General features: G+C 62.8%; 1 protein-coding gene across 1 annotated transcript in view; it reads left to right on the plus strand.

The window, feature by feature from the left end:
• SKI (SKI proto-oncogene) overlaps positions 1-16,737 on the plus strand; it is a gene marked incomplete at its 5' end in the record, with an annotated part of 63,294 nt that overhangs the window by 880 nt on the left and 45,677 nt on the right. The gene's annotated exons all lie outside the window — the stretch shown is intronic.

Here is a 16,737-nt window from a genome sequence, read left to right on the forward strand (position 1 = left end):
GGCAGCCCTCCTGGGCCAGGGGCTCGCTCTGCAGGCTGGGACCTGTGCCTCTGCCTCTCCCTACGTTTCAGGGTTTTGCTTTGTTGTAAGGAAAATCCGGGTAGCTTAGAGTCCCCGTTGATGGCCTCGTAGCCTGGGAGGAGGGCGCTCTTTCTGCCAGTGCCTAGGACGAGCTGGCTTGCCTGGCGTGGGGTCCCGGGGACCTGGGGCCCGGCCTGGTGGGTGGAGCAGCTTTCCTGAGGCCACAGCCACAGCCGAGACTGGCCAGGAGGGGCAGGGAGTCCCGGGAAGTTAGAGCTCGTTCGGGCCGGGCTGGAGCCTCAGGCCTTCCTCGGGGCCCAGAGGGGAGGGCCAGACCGGGTGGGGGCAAAGGGCACCGCCGTCACCTTGGAGCTCCCAGGCTCGCAGACAGAGGGCTTCCTGCCCGTGATCCCCAGCAGACAGGACTTGGCCAGGCGGAGCCTCTTTGTGCCTTGAAGTCCTGGGAGACAGGCTCAAAAGCGAAGCCAGGTGTCCAGGCGCGGTGGCAGGGGGCCGAGACTCGGCGACTCCAGCTCTGTGCGTCTCCCTGGGCCTGCCAGGGAGTGAATCTAGAGTCCTCTGGGCAAGGGTGAGGGCCGCTGGGCACTGGGCACCCGGGGCCTGCGTCGGAGGAGCCGATGGCCTGCGATTTGTTTTGGACGCGCCCATTTCCGCCCATTTCCTTCTCCCTTTCTTTGAAACGCTGGAGGGCGCGGCAGGCGGGCAGGGAGGGCCCGGCTGAGGCCCTGTCGTTTGCCTGGCAGGGGATCTGTGTGATTGGATGCAGCGCCTGGGCCACTGGACACCAAAACCAGTAGCCAAGGTCCTCACCAACTTTCCATGGCGTCTCCCCCCTCCCCAAGTATTTGTAACTTTTCTTTTAAATATCCAGCCTTATTAAATTGCACACACACAGAATGCTGCATTGGCTCAGCTATTCTTGGGAGGCCTAATTAATTCAGCTATTGCATCAAACTTTTTTTTTTAAATCTGTGAATAGATGCTCCCGCCCGGTTTTCTCTGGGCGCCCCTCCAGCGGAGTGTCAGTCTCAGGGAGCGGAGGAGGGGCTGGGGGGATGCGGGCCTGTCGCCTGTGCTTGGAGGGCCACCGCATGTGTGCGTGTGCAGACGTGTGTGCCTGTTCCGTGGCGTTTCTGTCCATGGCTAGGCCAGCGCCCAGGTGGCAGCTGTCTGTAGACTGGGGTTGGGTGGCGGGGCTGCGGGGGGGACTCTAAGTGGGCAGCATGGGGTGGAGGGTGCTGGTGGGGAGGCTGGCTGCCGAGCCTTCGTCTCAGTCAGGGAGTTGCTGTGGGGAGCATGATGGACACTCCCTGTGAACCGGGAGCCTTTCTGTTTGGGGCGCCTGCACCCTGGACAACCGGCGTGGCCTGAGGGAGCCCCGTGTGCAGGACCGTGGTGGGCGAGGCCATGGCAGGGCACTTATCTTCAGAGTGGACGGCAGAGGGTCTTGGCTGGCAGGGCGTGTCTGTTTGTGTCTGAATCTGGGTCATGTGTGTGTTTGTGGTCTTCTCTGTCTTCCTGGGGTTGGCTTTTTGTCACAGCGGTAGACCTGGGCCCAGGTTCCCTTGCAGCGGGCCCTGCGGTTCTGGGAGCAGGTGTCCTTGGGTTCGGGGAAGGCCTGGTGCGAGCTCACGGGCCCAGGTGCTGCCTGGGGAGAAGACAGGACAGTCCCTGAGCCACGGTCACAGAGAAGTGACCAGAGCACTTTTACTGTGGTCACTTCAGCAGATGCTCAGCGCTGTCCTCTTTTCTTCAAAGATCCCTCTCTGAAGCCACTCATATCTCACGTACCGATTTCAGATAAATTTTTCAAGTGAAGACGTTGTCGTAAGTGCTTGGGGTCTCTGGGCCCAAGTGCCAGCCCAGCCCTGTCCCCACAGTGGTGGCCTGCCGCTTCCAGGCCTCAGCGCCAGCCGTCTGTTCACGTGTTCCCCAGACCTCGCGGGGCTGAGCCTCCCGGCTCCTGCGTGCTCCTCTCCGCCCCGCTCCCGCCTCGTGGGCCCTTCTTTCCGCCCGGCCCACTTGTCCTGTTCTCGGGGGCTTGGCCTGGTGCCTTGGCTTTGTGATGGCACAGTTGGGGTGCGTGGTCCCCTTAAATCTTCCCGGCACAGCTGTGTGCAGGTGTGTGCACTTGTCAGGCGCCACGTGAGGACGGTCTCGGTCTCAGGGTGGGACCCACGGCTGCCCAGACCCCCTTGTTCTGGAAGGAGCGGCCTGGGAAGACGCCCCCCCCGCCCCACACCCCGTCTCCATTTGTTCCTGCCACTCGCCTCTCGATAGCTTGTTCGTAGGATATGTTTTGGTTTCTTCACTTTCTTTATGGCTTATTTTAATACATTTGATCTACCGAGGATGACAGAAGGCAACAAAGAATGTGCTGGAACTATTCTTTCTAGGGGACACGGCTTTCTTGGGTTCTGTTGAGATGGAAGTGAGCTGAGGTGCATCCCAGGTTTTGGTGGCCTGAGTGTCGCCGAGTCTCCTGTGCTTTTCTGCCGTTCACAGTGGGGAGGGGTCTGATTTTCGCGGTGTCCCTGACGCCCCCCCTGCCTTCGTTCACCCCGCTCCACCTGCTGCGCGGCCGCAGCGGGGTCGCCCCAGCGCGGAACCATGTGGGGTGGGGCTCGAGCTCTGAGCCTGGAAACCCTGGGAGGCGCCGTGTCCTGAGGGCAGGCTGGTGGCTTTCCGGGGTGATGCCGCTGGCGTGATGAGGCCCAGAGCAAGTGTTCTTGGCCACCCTGTGGTTGTCGGGAGCTCGGGTGCCAGGGTGCTCGGGAGCCATCTCATAGGCCCCCTGGCTGCTGTCCTTGTGTGTTCACAGCGGGTGGCCTGGGCGTGGATCCCCGTGGGGCTGTTGTCACTTCACTGTTCCTCAGTGGCTGCGTGACCTTGAGCACGTTGCTTAATCTCTCTGGGCCTCAGTTTCCTCATCTGCGAAACGGGAACTGTGGTAAGTAGCGGCTGTTCAGTGTTTTGTTTCCCTCAGGTGTTAGGTATCAGGTGTCGCTGGTGGGTGCGGACTTATCATTTTGCGGCTGGGAACACGTGGCGAGGAGATGACGTGGGAGCCGTCCTCGTCCCTGCGTCCGCTCTCATTCTGCCCAGTCGGCTCTGCCCCTCCCTCCCGGCCTCGTCTGATGGTGTTTGGACTAAATTGGACTAATTTTTCAGCAGCACGGGGTGGTCGTAGAGGGGACGTTTGTGCCGTGGGCTTAGGCGCTGCCTGGGCGAGGCTCCTGGTCCCTCCTCACCTGGTAACCAGGTGCTTCCCTTGCAGGGACCAAGGTGGCACTCTGCCCCTTTGGGGCCCGAGCAGGGTGGCTCTGTGGATTTAAGAAACGGGCCCTTTGGCAGTGCTGCTGGGGGTTCCGTGTTCTGCTTCTCACACTGAAGAAGCTGCACCTCTGTCCTTCTGAAACTCGAGCTTTGGCAGAGCTCTTTTCTGTAGAATCTCCCTTGTCACGTGGCTGGTGGCCCCGCGGCGTCTGGCGTGCGTGTCCACAGCTGGACTGTCTGGCCTCCTAATGCCGAAACGGTTTTCCCCACATTATGATGACTTTTTCCCAGTCAGAGAACGGGGCTTTCTCAGCAGAGACCCCGACAGGCCGGGAGTGGGGAGGAGCCTTGCGGTCCCTGCTGGAGGTGACAGCACATTGTGGGGTCCTGGGCTGCGGACCTGCTTGGAGTGAGATGCATTTTGCTCTAAATTTGCAGCTGAAATTGCTGTGGGGACGGCCTCGGGCACGTTCCACCAGGCTGGAGCGGACCCTGGCCGGCACGCTTCCTTCGTGGCGGGCCTGTGCGCACGCCCGTGCCTTCAGGTGTAGAGGGCCATCTGTCTCCTGGTCCACTTGTTTTGCTCTGTTTTTGTGGGGGTTCCATGGTTAATTTCCTGGTTCTAGACACTTGGCTGAGAAGGTGGGGTACCACCTTGGGTGATGCTCTGAGATGAGGCTCCTGGGCCCTCACCCGCCATGCAGAATGAGAGGGTCTGCATTCGCTCTGGTCAAGGTGAAGGCCTCAGAGCAGCCCGCGTTGGGGGGGTGTCTTCTCCAACTGAGGAAACAGCCGCTCGAGCGAGGCCTCTGGTTTGTGCCCCGCACCCCCCCGCCCCGCCACCGCTGGTCGGCCCTGGGAGAGTGAGGAGGGGGGTGTGGGGCTGCCCAGCGCGCTCAGTCTGTCTGCCACGAGCAGAGCCGCCCCGGATGGTTCTCCAAGATGGCCCACCTGCCTGTTCCCAGCAGCCCTCTCTGGAGCTGGGCTGGGCATGTCGCCTTCCGGGGTGTCGCCAGTGCCGGTGTGTTGCCGGGCGTGTGGCAGGGTCGTTGAGTGGCCCTCTCCTCTGTCCCTGCTGCCCTCTGGAGTCCCTCGGTCAGTGTGGGGCTTTGAGAGTAGGGTCATTGGCTCAACGGCGTCTAGGTTTGTTGTCCTGCAGCCTCTGTGTGATGTGTGTGTGCAGTGTCAGGTAAGGGCAGACAGGGCAGGAGGTGAGGACATCGGGGGAGTGTAACCCCAGCCCCGCCCCACATCCCTGGCCACCGGGTGCTTCCGGCCGTGCCCTGGCCGTCTGGGGAGGTGTCCCTGGCCGGCGGCAGACTCCCTGTGGCCCGGAGACTGTTACACAAGCAGCAATAATGTGTCTCTTTCTAAGGATTGCGAAAGTTAGGGAGGGTTTCTCCACTGGAAGAATTATGCAAGTTTCAACTGAAATGTTTTTTAAAAGTTTCTTTGTTTTGAGTCAAAACACAGAGGCTGAATTATTTCCTTAAGATCTGTGAGAACCGAGGAGGAGAACGCTTCCATTCTTCCTGAGGGCCCGTCCCCTCCAGCCTGGCTGGGCAGGGGGCGCACGGCGGGCAGGGTGCGCTAGGATGGAGGCCGGGCAGGGTGCTGGCAGAGCTGGCGTGGCTGCCCGCCTCCCCTGCTCGCCCCGTCTGTGAACTGGCTCAGATCGGAGGGGGGGTGGGGCGCGGACCAGAGTTGCGGAAGGAACAGGAAGTCATTCCTGGGATGGGGTGGCCCGCGGCCCGCTCTGTGGCGGCCACGTGGGGTCGGAAGCGGTTTTGGTTGGCCTTGGATCAGAGCCACCAATGGTGGCAGTGTGAGTGGAGTTGACGGCGGGGTCTTGGGGGCCACGTCGGCCGTGCCACCTGCACGAGCATGGCCCAGGGCCCGCAGGTAGACCAGGTGCGGCTTTCAGGTGAACAGCCCCACTCAGGAAGCGCCCAGGACGGGTGGCGGAGTGGACAGCGGCTCTGGTGCCGCTGCTCTGTGGCTGGGGGACCGGCTCTGGGCGAGCCCTGCTCTCAGCGGCTGGGACACTGGGCTGTGGCAAGGTGGGGGCCTTGCTGGTCTCAGAGCTTGGCAGCGGGGTTCCAGGGGCCCACCAGCTCCGGGAGTCACCACCACTTGTGTCCACTTATTGACTAAAATGAGGGACCCAGACTTGGGCATGGATTTTGAATGAGATGACGGGGACATGAGTGACATCAGGAAGAAGGACCAGCGTGGACAGGGTGCTCGCTGGGTGTCCGTGGGCCCACAGGTGGCAGTGGCACCTGTTACCTGCAGCAGGTCCTATGTACGGGGTCTCCAGGAGGGGTCTCGGTCTGGGTCCAGGAAACAACTGAGTGTCACTGTGTCTGGCATGTGTCTTCTCTGATCTTGGTCGTCTGACTTAGAAAGATTCAAAGAAAGCTGTGACTTCTCGATTTTGTTGTTATCGATAAGAATTCAGGAAGTCTCGCTGTGACTCTGGGCACACAGCCCGCCGCGGTCTCGGTTCTCCGGTGGTGCGTGCTTGTGGTTGTGTTGTCAGCCTCGCCGGGGGGAGGGCGCGCAGGGTGCGGGGTCGGGAGAGCTCGTTCCCAGCTGGGTCCCTGATTCCGGGCCCTGAGCAGACACCCGTTAAACGACCAGCTCGTGGAGGCCTCAGATCATCAGTCATCAGGGTGTGTGGGCTGCTCCGCTCCTGATGGCTGGGAAGCGGGGGTTGAGGGCCTTTCTCAGGGGTGCGTTGGGGCGTTTCGTAGGCATCACTAGTCCTCACCCTGTTTTCTTCTGAGAAGGTGGCTCGCTCGGGTCTGTGTGGGCACTTGGAGCCTGGGGCCACGGCGGACAGGGCCACGCCCCTGTTTGGCTGCTGCCTGTTGAGTGACGTCCCGGCCGCTCTGCCTGGACAGGCCTCGCCGTGGTGCCTGCCCTGACTTGGCTTCTCCTGAGACGTTGACTGGCTACTTTGAAAGAAACGTGTTTTGTAGAAAGTAGGCTTCCTGCTTATTGCAAAGAAATGGGGTGGCAGGCAGGGGTGGTTGGGGGGTCGGCTCCAGGGCGCCGGGCAGGGACGCCACCAGATCGGCACCCTAGTCGGGTTCGCTCTGCCCTGAGGGTTAGCGAAGCTGCAGGCTGTTGGGGCGCAAGCAGGCTAAGGGCCCAGGGTGCCAGCGGGGCTCTGGCGTGTGTGCCCCCCAGCCCTGGGTGTAAACCCCATGATGCAGATGGCCTGGAGGAGCTGGACTGATCGTCACGAGTGGCGGGCGGTGTGCGTGTGTCGGAGGCTCCCACCCGGTGCCCACAGCAGCCTCCCTCTGCCCGGAGGGATGTTGGCGTTTGGTGGTGTCGCCACAGGAGCCAGTGGGTGTGACCCGGGGTCTGGGGAGCGGCTTGGATCCGGGGCTGGCAGCGTGGTCTCCTCTACACCCGACTCTTCCCAGCCGGGTGGGGGCTCCCCCAGGCCTCTCCCAGTGCACTCTGACAGTAGTTTGTTGGGGGGGGGCGGAAGCATGTTCCCAGAGGGCTGAGAGCGTGTCCTGCTTCGTGTGCATTGATCACGGACCAGGAAAGGACCCCAATACTGGGCATCCCACACCTCCCTGCGGCTGAGCACAGCCACGCTCGACACTGACAGGAAACAGACACCTGTGCCCAGTGGGGCCAGCCATGTCTGGGTGGCCCCCAGGAACCCGTTGTGGGGGCTGGTGTCTTCATCTTCCTGGGGAGCAGCATCAGCTTCTCCTGAGCAGGCCCCCCCCGCCCCCAGTTTGCTGTCGCCTCAGCATTCCGTTCTGGGTCCCAGTCCTGCGGCGCTGTTTTGTGGGTGAGGCGTCCCCATGGGTGCAGCAGGGACGGGAGCTGGGGCAGGTCACGTCCTCCCCGCTCGTGCGTGTGCAGAGCTGGCGTTCCCCGTGGCTGGTTCTGCTGCAGTGTGCGTGGCCGCAGGCGTGCGGGCGCCGTCATGCCGTCTGCCACCCCTTTGGCCCCGTGCTTCCAGTGGCCCGGCGTTGCCCTTTGATACCAGCTCCCCGCTGCATGGACACCGTTAGAGCGAGTGGCTGCTGGCCCCGCAGCACCCTGTGCGGGGCTGGTGCCGCCTCACGCAGGCACTGCTGGTCCAGCTGGCGGAAACACCTGTCCCATGGACAGTGGGCTGCGGGGGCCTCACGTAGACACTGCTGTCAGTAATAGAAGCCCCGTGCCTGGGACGCTTGCAGGCCTCTCACCGGCCGGCCCTCAGCAGCCCTGGTCGGCTGTGACCACGTGGGCACCTGCCCCCTCCTGCGCCCCTTCCTCAGGGTGGAGCGCCCAGCTTCGAAACTGCTGCCTCGCAGCCCCAGCGCCCAGCCGTGGAGCGGGGCCACGCGTGCCGGGCTGGGCCGGCTGCTTGTCTGCGGGCGGTGAGCGTGGTTGTCTGGACTCGGACCCGTTGCCACCAGTAGGGCGAGTGCGTCTCTCCAGCGGCAGGGCCGGCACTTGGCAGATACACGGAGGAGCCAGGGCAGAGCGGGGCAGTCAGGCCTCACGCCAGGGGAGCTGAGGACTCGGTCCCTGGAGGAGGACCAGTGTGCATGTCCCGGGTGCCGTTCCGGACCCCCCGGGAACTCCCTGCTGGGGAGATTGAGGCAGGCGCACTGGGCAGCAGGAGGTGCTGTCCTCGCCCTGGACCATGGTGGGGTCTCGAGCGGTGGGGGACCCCCTGCCTGGGTCCAGTTGCTGGAGTCCAGCCCGTGGCCAGATTCGCCCTGCCCGCCCAGCTGCTGCCCGGCTTCCTGGCGTGATAACCACTTTGCCCAAACCATTAAAAAAATTATACTCCCAAGTTGAATGATATGCAAATGTAGTCAATTAAGCGAGGGGATTTTAATTAGCAGTTTAAGTTCATGTGTGAAGTGCCTTGCCTTAATTACTTGACAGTTTTGTTGTAAATTTGCTAAGTTTTTTTTTGCAGAACTATCAAAACTGTGATTTTTTTTTAACGTCCTCGTATGCAGTGAGTGTCGCCCGGCTCGCCTGACCCTAGTCAGCTTTGTCTCGGTTCACAGGCTCCGCATGCCGAAGGCGAGGTGAGCGGGCTGCAGGTGGGCCTGGGCTTGCGAGCGCAGGACAGCGAGGACACCCCGGCCCGGGGCTGGCAGTGGCTGGGCTGGGCATGCGGGGGAGGCCCGCTTGGAGGTCTGGCAGGGCCTCCACTGGGGGACCGCAGGGCCCAGTGGGAGCTCCATGGCGAGGGGCCTTTGTCCTGTGGGCCTGGGTCCCCAGGTCCCTGCAGGGCACACTGTGGTCCCTGTGCCTGCTGCAGACCTCCGGGACTTCCAGATCGTGATGTTCCTGCTCGACCACACGGGAGGAAACTTCCCAGCTGCCCCCGCGTGACCAGAGCGTGGTGTGCGGGTGGGGGCGGGCGCACAGTTGGGCGTGTGTCGGGGAGAGTCTGCTTTAGTTTTCCAGCTGCTCTGTCGAGGTGGTCTCATGGGGGGCCCCCCGTGGTCTTTCGTGCCCCCCCATTTAATTACCCGTTCAGCTGGATGCCGCTCGTGCCGTTAGGTGTTCTGCTTTTCCTGTTAAACGTTCTTCTCTGACTCGTGGTTTCCGTGCTGCATCGTGTTCTCTCGGGGTCTGTGACAACGCTCCCCTCTTGGTTCCCTCTGCGAGCCCGAGCCTGAGGCCGAGGACCACAGTCGGGGGAGCGGCAGGGCAGGCCCGTAAGCTGGTCCCGCTCCTGGAGGGACCTTGGCCTGTGCGGCCCTGCGGGCCGCGTAAGCAGGCGGGAGGAAGGCAGGGGGCCGGAGGCCGAGGCCTGGGCCTCTGCCTCGCTGCTTCAGCTTCGAGGTGGGGGCCGCAGAAGACCAGGGCCCCGCCCCTTCCCACCCAGCGTCGCAGGGCGCCTGAGTTCCCTGCACCCGCCTCTGACAGGACCAGTGAGGAGGGCGCGGACGTGTCACCACGACTTGTCTGTGGACTTGAGGAAGCGTGGTTTTGTGGTGGGAAACGCCAAGCTCACATCGAGGCAGAGACGCGCTCACGCCCCGCTGCGCCCAGTTCGGCCGTCACCAGCGTCTCGCTCGTTTCGTTCCCTCCGACTTTCCCTCCCTTCTCTCAGGAGGGGCTGTCACTTTTAAAGCAAATCCCACGTATCATTTTTTATCGTATTTAACTGTTTCAATATCTGTTTAACAGATACAGAACTGTGAAAATTTGTAACCGCGGTGCCATTAATGTACATGGTAAAACCTCCTGGTACCGGTGCTCGGAGCCCTGCTGTCTCAGAAACAGCTCTTCTGCGGTCGCTTTGCGGGGGCCAGGGCCAGTGCGCACATGGCTGATGAGCCTGGTGAGCACTGATGTCTCTCTGTGTTGGCATCGTGCACCTACGTGTGCACGGGGACAGCCACATAGCATTTCCCAGCGTTCCGTGGTATCGAGGGTCTGGAATTTATTCAACACCAAGGGCGTGTGGCCTTTCTGTCGTTACAAGTGTTGCTTCGGGGAGCATCTTGGCACAGACGTCAGGCGGCAGCGTGACCTTATGGAATGTCGGCAGGCACCGGCTGCCACCTGCTTCATCCCCACCCAGGTTCTGAAGTGCACTGTGCCCCTCCCTCTCTCACTGCGTCCCCCCAGGAGACGCCGTCGTCAGCGTGCCCCTCACGTCTGGACCTGTGTCTTGGAACAGCCATCGAGGTCCCCCATCTGCAGTGTTTCCTGTGCCAGGCTCTCACCTCGGGGCTCTCGTCACTCCACTGTGCTGGCCTCGTCGCTGCGTGGTTTGGCCACGTGAGCACACCAGCCTGTCCCCGTTCCTGTGTTGGTGGCCGTTCGGGCTTCCCATGTGGGCGCCGTTCAACGAGGGTCCAGAGCGTTCTTGGCGTGCATGTGCGTGCTTGTGTCTGGGGCGCGGGAGTGGAATGGCCGGGTCACGCCGAACCGTTTTCTGAAGTGGTCACACCGGCTGACCTTCCCGCTGCAGCGAGGGCAGAGCCCGTGACCCGTGGTGGCTCAGCTCAGCTGTTGCCCCAGGCACATCTCCAGCGCGTCTAGCGCTGGGTGTGGGGCGAGCGTCCTGTGAAGGGTCTGGCGGGTGCAGGTGGCTCAGTGGCCAGCGTCCTTCTCGTCTTCCGTGTGCACACGGCGTGCGTGCGTGCGTTTCTTCGGGATCTCAGATCACGTGGGGTGACTACGTTTGCACATATTTTTTCTCAAGTTTCTTGGGGCGACACTGGTTAATGACGTGTAAGTTTCAGGTGTCCGGTTGTGTTTGCACACTCGTGCTTCCTCTGTGGACTGATCCGCAGGGGCGTGGGGCCTCTGAGGGTCTCGGTTTTACGCGTTACAGACCCTCCTGTCATGGCGTCCGGTCTGCACGCCCCGGCGTCGTTAGGAGGATGCCCCTTTTCCTGCCTGCTCGCCACGACCGTAGGTTGCTGTGGTTCCGAAAGCACGCTCACAGCGGTGGCAGCGGGTCCCCACGGCCGTCTCCAGGGCTTGCTCATCTTCCCAAACTGGAACTCTGGCCCCCAGAACACCAACTCCCACTTCGCCGCCCCCAGCCGCGGCACCGCCCCTACTTCCCGTCTCTATGAATTCGGCTCCTCTAGGCCCTCGTACCAGTGGAAGCATCCGGTGTTGGTCCCTCTGGGGCTGGCTCATGTCGCGGGGCATCGCGACCTCGAGGTCTGTCTGTTGTGTGAGGTGTCAGAGCGCCGTTCCTTTCTAAGGCTGACACGTTCCGTCGTGCGCACACGCCGCGTTTTGTGTGTCCGTTCGCCACTGACGGGCACTTGAGTTGCTGCCGTGTTCTGGCCGTCGTGAATATTGCTGCTGTGAGCGTGGGTGTGTGACTCTCTGTTGGGGTCCCCGTTTTCACTTCTTTTGGGGATGCGTCCAGAAGTGGAGTTGCCAGGTCACGTGTCGTTCCACATTTGAGTGTTTGAGGTGCCGTCGTGCTGTTTTCCATTGTGGCCGCGGCCGCGGCAGTCGGCATCCCCACCCGCCGTGCCGGGTGCCTGCAGGTCCACACGCCTCGCCGATGGTCCCTGCTGTCGTGTGTCGTTTTGACGGGGGCCGATCTCACGGGGAGAGGTGGCGTCGCTGTGCTTTCGTTTGTATCCCCGACTAGCGATGTCGAGCATCTTGTGTGCTCGCCGGCCATGTGCGTGTCGTCCCTGGAGAAATGTCTGCGGGAGTCCTTTGTCCTTTTTGGCGGATGCTGGGTGTCAAACCCCGCTGCACACGAGCGGCGTCTGGCAGTCTGTCTGCCGCACACGTCGTGGTCCTGTCAGCCCGCCTTGGCTGTGAGTCAGGTGCTGTTCATTTCAGCTGCGGGCCACGAGGCGGGAGCGCTGCGTGCTGCAGGCCTGTCACTGCGGGGCCTGTGCATCTCCTGTGTGCACGGCCAGGCTGTTGGGCCGGGGTGGGGGAGTGCGTGGGCTGGCACCCCCGCACGTGCCACCCAGTCCCTGCTGCCCTCTTCCTGGGGAGGCGTGCTCGGGCGCGTCCACGGAGTCAGGACAGGCTGGCCTGGGCCCGGGTTGGGGAAGGGCGACGGGGGGCTCCAGGCTCTGAGGGGCGGTCCGTGAGCCCTCGGGCACCTTCTTCCTGCTCTTAAGTCCCCGTCCTGTTGGCTTCTGGAGAAAAGTTCTCGTGAAAAGAACAAAGGGACGATGGACTCACTGAGAGCGACGCTCCACCACACAAAGGTCTCTCTCCTGTTTCTTAATCTTGTCACCAAACGTGCGGGACCCCGTGCAAGGGGACACCCACCCCTGCCCTGGGACATCTGGGCCATGGGAAGCCCGCTGGCTCGACCTTGACTTCCCCACACAGGTGGGGGAGAGAAGCCCAGGGCTGCTGGGCCGGGGGAAGGGCACAGCCGAGCCTGGCAGGTGAGCGGGGTGTGCATGGCCAGCGCAGCTATGGGAAGTTGGGGGTCTGGGAGCCGGTCCCCGGGACCGCCAGCCGCTTCCTGTCCCCCGCCGCCTCTGGACACCACTTCCTACAGGGGTGGGGGCTGCCTGCACGGCTCACGCCCGCTCGCAGGGCTGTTCGGGCCAGGCCTGTTCTCCGCCACGATTTGCGCCAGTTTGGCTCCCTTGGTTCCGGGAGGCCGTGGCGGCGGGCCATTCCTACGGGGTGGGGGCTTCCTGCACGGCTCACGGCCCGCTCGCAGGGCTGTTCGGGCCAGGCCTGTTCTCCGCCACGATTTGCGCCAGTTTGGCTCCCTTGGTTCCGGGAGGCCGTGGCGGCGGGCCTGGATGATGCCGATCCTTCCAGGCTGGCTGCGTGCTGTCGAGCTCTGGTGTGGCCGTGAGGCTTGGGGGTGATGCCATGTCCCTTCTAGCCCCGAAGGCCGTGGCCATGCTGCCTGCGTCCCCCTCCCCGGGAGGCGGGCTGCACTGATGGGGCCGCTGACTCAGCCACGGCAGCCATTTCTGTTGCTTGGTTTCCAGCGCCTCCGTTGGCCTCCTGCATCTGGAGCGGGCCTGGCCCTGGGAGGCCGGGCTCCTGGCGGGGCCGCCGCTCTGCTCTTTCGTCCAGCTTTGTCCTTCCTGGCTATTGAATGTTGATGTGGGCCCAGGGTGCGGGGGGCACCTCCTTGGAAGGAGGGGCCTTGATTTTTGTTTTGCAGATTCTTCTGGGGTCCCGCCTGCCTGCTGGGTGGTGGTGACGCCACAGATTGGATTCAGAAGGAAGGCCTGGGCTGGCGGGAGCCTGGGCAAGGTCCTGTGACCTCGGCAGTGAGGGCAGCTCTCTGCGTTGGGGTTAGAGAGACAATGAGGAATCTGTCACTCACTTCACCAGCGGTGTGAAAACCACTGTCCTCGGCTCTAGTTCTGACCTGCTCTTTCCTTCCCCATCTTCTGTGTGAATAGTAGTTGGTATGAGTTTTGGTGTTTCTGGTCAAGTAGAAGTTTCTGGAAGTTTGAGAGGCAGCCCTGCTTAGTGTCGAGGGGCCTGGACTCTCAAAACCCGACTCCTGGGCCCGGACCCCAGCTCGGCCACTTTCTCGGTCTTAGGTGACGTCGTCTCCCGGGTTTGGCTTCCCAGCCCTGCCTGCGCCGTCGGCAGCTTGCAGGTCCTCTGCCAGGAGCCCGCCGGGGCCACGTGTGGACACACAAGGGCCGGCGTGGTGGCCTTACCCACAGCCAGCCAGGCCAGCTGGACGGACGCCAGCAGGTGCTGTGTGTGGGGCGCCCCGGCTGTGCGGCCGTGGGCGTCAGTGGGCCGGAGACTATGCCACCCACTGTAGGTGTGCCCCACACTGGCCGCCCCCACTGGGCCTCCAGGGTCTCAGCCGACCTCGTGGGGCAGCATCCACAGCGGGCGTGTGACGGGCGGCTGACCTGTGTGTCCACGTGCGGTCCCGTGGGGGCGGGTCCACACATTCTCCCTCGCTGGGAGGCCTGTGCTGAAGGCCGCTGAAGTAACAGGCTCCCAGGCCCTGTGTTCAGGCCGGGCGTGTGCAGGCGAGGTCGGTTGCACAGACAGCTATGCCAGTAAGTTGGTGCCTGTGACAGGCTTAGGGGGTCACTTCTCTGCCAGGTGTGGCCTTCAGACACCGAGGCTGAGGGCAAGGCCAGCGTTCTGTTTCAGAGCGAGGCTGGCGCCACCCGCTGTGAATGGGACAGCGTTCGGTGATTCTTCACGCGGTGATTTCGGTGAAGGAGCCAGTAGTGCTGGGCCCCACGCCCGCAGCGTGATCTGAATGCGGCAGAAGCCGAGTGCGCTTTTCCTGAGGGCAGGCGAGGCTTCTGGGAACGGGGAAGGGCAGCACGCGGAGCGCCCGCTCGGGCCCGGCTCCCTCGCAGGCTGCTGTGGCCGCGGCCGGAAACTTGGGGACAGAAGAGCCAGTGAAGCAGGTTCCGACTTCTCCGATGGTCACGTGCCCTGGCCGGGAGCTGGGGCCTTGGGGTCTTGGTTTTGTGCGCGCCGTTTGTGGCCAGGCCGAGGCTGCGGCCTTCAGTCCCTCCGTCTCCTGCTCATCAGGTCACAGGCACGCGGGTTCCTGGATCGCTGTGCCAGAGTGTGGAACTGCTGCTTGAGATATTTTTATACCCAGGGTTTGTTACAGTTCAGGAAACTGGGAATTTTTGGAGTTACGTGTCATGCTGCTGGATCCTGTGGCTGTTTTAGAAAATCTACTAGATGTGGCTTAAATATTGAGGGGGTTCATTTTTCCACTCGCCCTGAGGCTCAGAACGTGGCCCTTGCCGGGCCGTCCCCGAGCACCTGACGTGCATTCTCAGCACGTGTCTGGCGTGTTCCCATGACCTCAGGTGGGGCGGCTGCCGCCACTCCGGCCGGTGGAGGAGCGGACCCTGCTTCCTGTCCTTGGCCGAGGCCCTTTATTCGGAAGCATCTTCAGAGCTCGGGTGAGGCTGTGAGACGGGCGTTCACGGCCGCTGAGGCCCGGACACGCAGCGTGCTCTCCCCTGGGAGTGCGTACCTGTCACTGTGGTCCACGTGTGAGTTCCCCAGCGACGAGGGTGTTGTGTGTGGCCGTAGCATGGTGACCACCCAGCCCCGGGTGCCCCGTCCCAGAGGCCCTTTCTCAGCGCCCAGCAGGCCGCGTCGTGCTCACAGCCCTTTTCTCCTGCGTCCCTCTCGACGCCGGTGCCTTTGGAGGGCGGGGGCCACCGTGTGGACTGTGCCTCGAGATGCAGTGCCTGGTGCATGTCCTGGCTGGACGCAGGGGTGGCGTTTGGGGTAGGAGCCTGGCTGCGCCACCACGTGCTCCCCAGCGCACAGGGGCAGGAGGCTCAGACACCGTCCACCTCCCCTCAGGGCTGGTGGCTTTGGTCATGCTCGTGGGTGGGTCTGCCTGTCCCCTCCGTGGTTAATAAGTAACCCGCGGGGAGACTTTAGACCCTGTCAGCGCCCTGTCCTTGTGAACTCTCCCCGGCGGGTTCAGCGTCCCTCCCCGCCTCCCTCCTCCCTGCTGTCCGCTGTCACCGCGGAAGACCAGACCGTGTCTTCCGGTCCAGTCTTGTCATTGTTTTAATGCCTGGATTGTCCTCCTTTTGGCCACCTACTGAGTCACAGTCCCTCCTTTTCCCCCAGCACCTCCCCCTGCCCCCCGACCTTATACCTCGTGGCAGTGTGTGTGGCCCGTTCGTCCCTGAACTGGTCACTGTAGGGGAACCAGACCCCAGGGTGCGGATGAATCCACCGCAGGCCGCCGGCTAGTGGGCACCTTCTCTGTGGGGCTGGTCGTGGTGGCGGTGGCCGTCAGTAGCGGCTGATGGCAGAGCATTTTCGGCACGTGAACGTTGGCTCTTTCTGCACCGCCTCGTCCCGGGTCGTTTATAGAAGCCGCTTCCTCCCGTTCTGCGGTTTCCTCTGGCTGCTGTCTCTGGGGGCCTCCCGCGCGGTTGTGTCCGTTGACGTTCGCTGTCCCTCACAGTGGCGGGTCCAGCCTCCGATCCCAGAGCCCATGTCTGCGCCCCGGGCCTCTGTCATCTCTCTCCTTGGCTGTGCCCAGACGTGCTGTGACACCTTCGCGCTCATACCCTTTTCTGCCCGAACGTGCTCTTGCGCTGTGCACCCTGTGCTTGGAGGTTTCCTTGGAGTCCTGTCCCCAGGTCTGTGTGTGGCAGGCGGGGTCAGGAGGGAAAGGGATGGAGCTGGGCAGTAGCATCCTTCAGACCCTTGTCACTTCAATTTGGGTTGGAATTGGGAAGATCGAAAACTGTTTTGTTTTGTTTTTTTACCCCAGTTTTAAGCAAACCTTATCCTACCTCAGATTTCTGAAAGCCAGGAAAAAAAAAAGAGTCCATTCATTTTTAGCTGCCCCAGGAAAGATGAGTGTTTGGCGGGCAGTGGCGGCTGTTCTAGGATGAGGTGTGCCCTTGGCCTGGCCTGAGCGTCTGGAGGTCCCCCGGGCCTTAGAGCTGGGCCCGGCTCCCGACAGGTACCTGGTGGCAGCTGGGGAGGCTGCCCCAGTTCCCGGGCCTGTGCTGGGCACGTTTGGCCTTCTAGGGAGCAGCCGGGCCTCGGACCACACCTGGCACTGTGCCGGGTCCCTACGGGTCACAGCGTTGTGCCTATGAGGGCTGTTGACCCCTGGAGCTGCTGACCGCGGATTAGACCACGAAGCAGAAAACGAGCACTTCAGCCATCTGTGCCTGAAGCACAGTGAAGAGCTGCGGGATGGGCCACCTCTCCGCCCTGCAGAAGGGCCTTCCGATGGGGTGGCTCCAGCTCATCACAGAAGAGTGAATGCCTCACGCCCCTCCCGAGAAGGGAATGAGGACGTCGTGGCGCGATTTGACCCAAGTTGCTTTGGCCGCCGCGTCGTGGCGCATGTGCCTGGGCAGCCTCACCCATCCGGGTCCGTGGCACGTGGACGAGGGCTGAGACCGCCGTCCCCAGCTCCGGCCTCGTTCAGCAAGAGCGGGCGTCCCGGGGCCCGGGCGCACCCCG

The sequence above is a fragment of the Pteropus alecto genome, unplaced genomic scaffold (genome assembly GCF_000325575.1).
Source record: "Pteropus alecto unplaced genomic scaffold, ASM32557v1 scaffold700, whole genome shotgun sequence".
Lineage (NCBI taxonomy): Eukaryota > Metazoa > Chordata > Mammalia > Chiroptera > Pteropodidae > Pteropus > Pteropus alecto.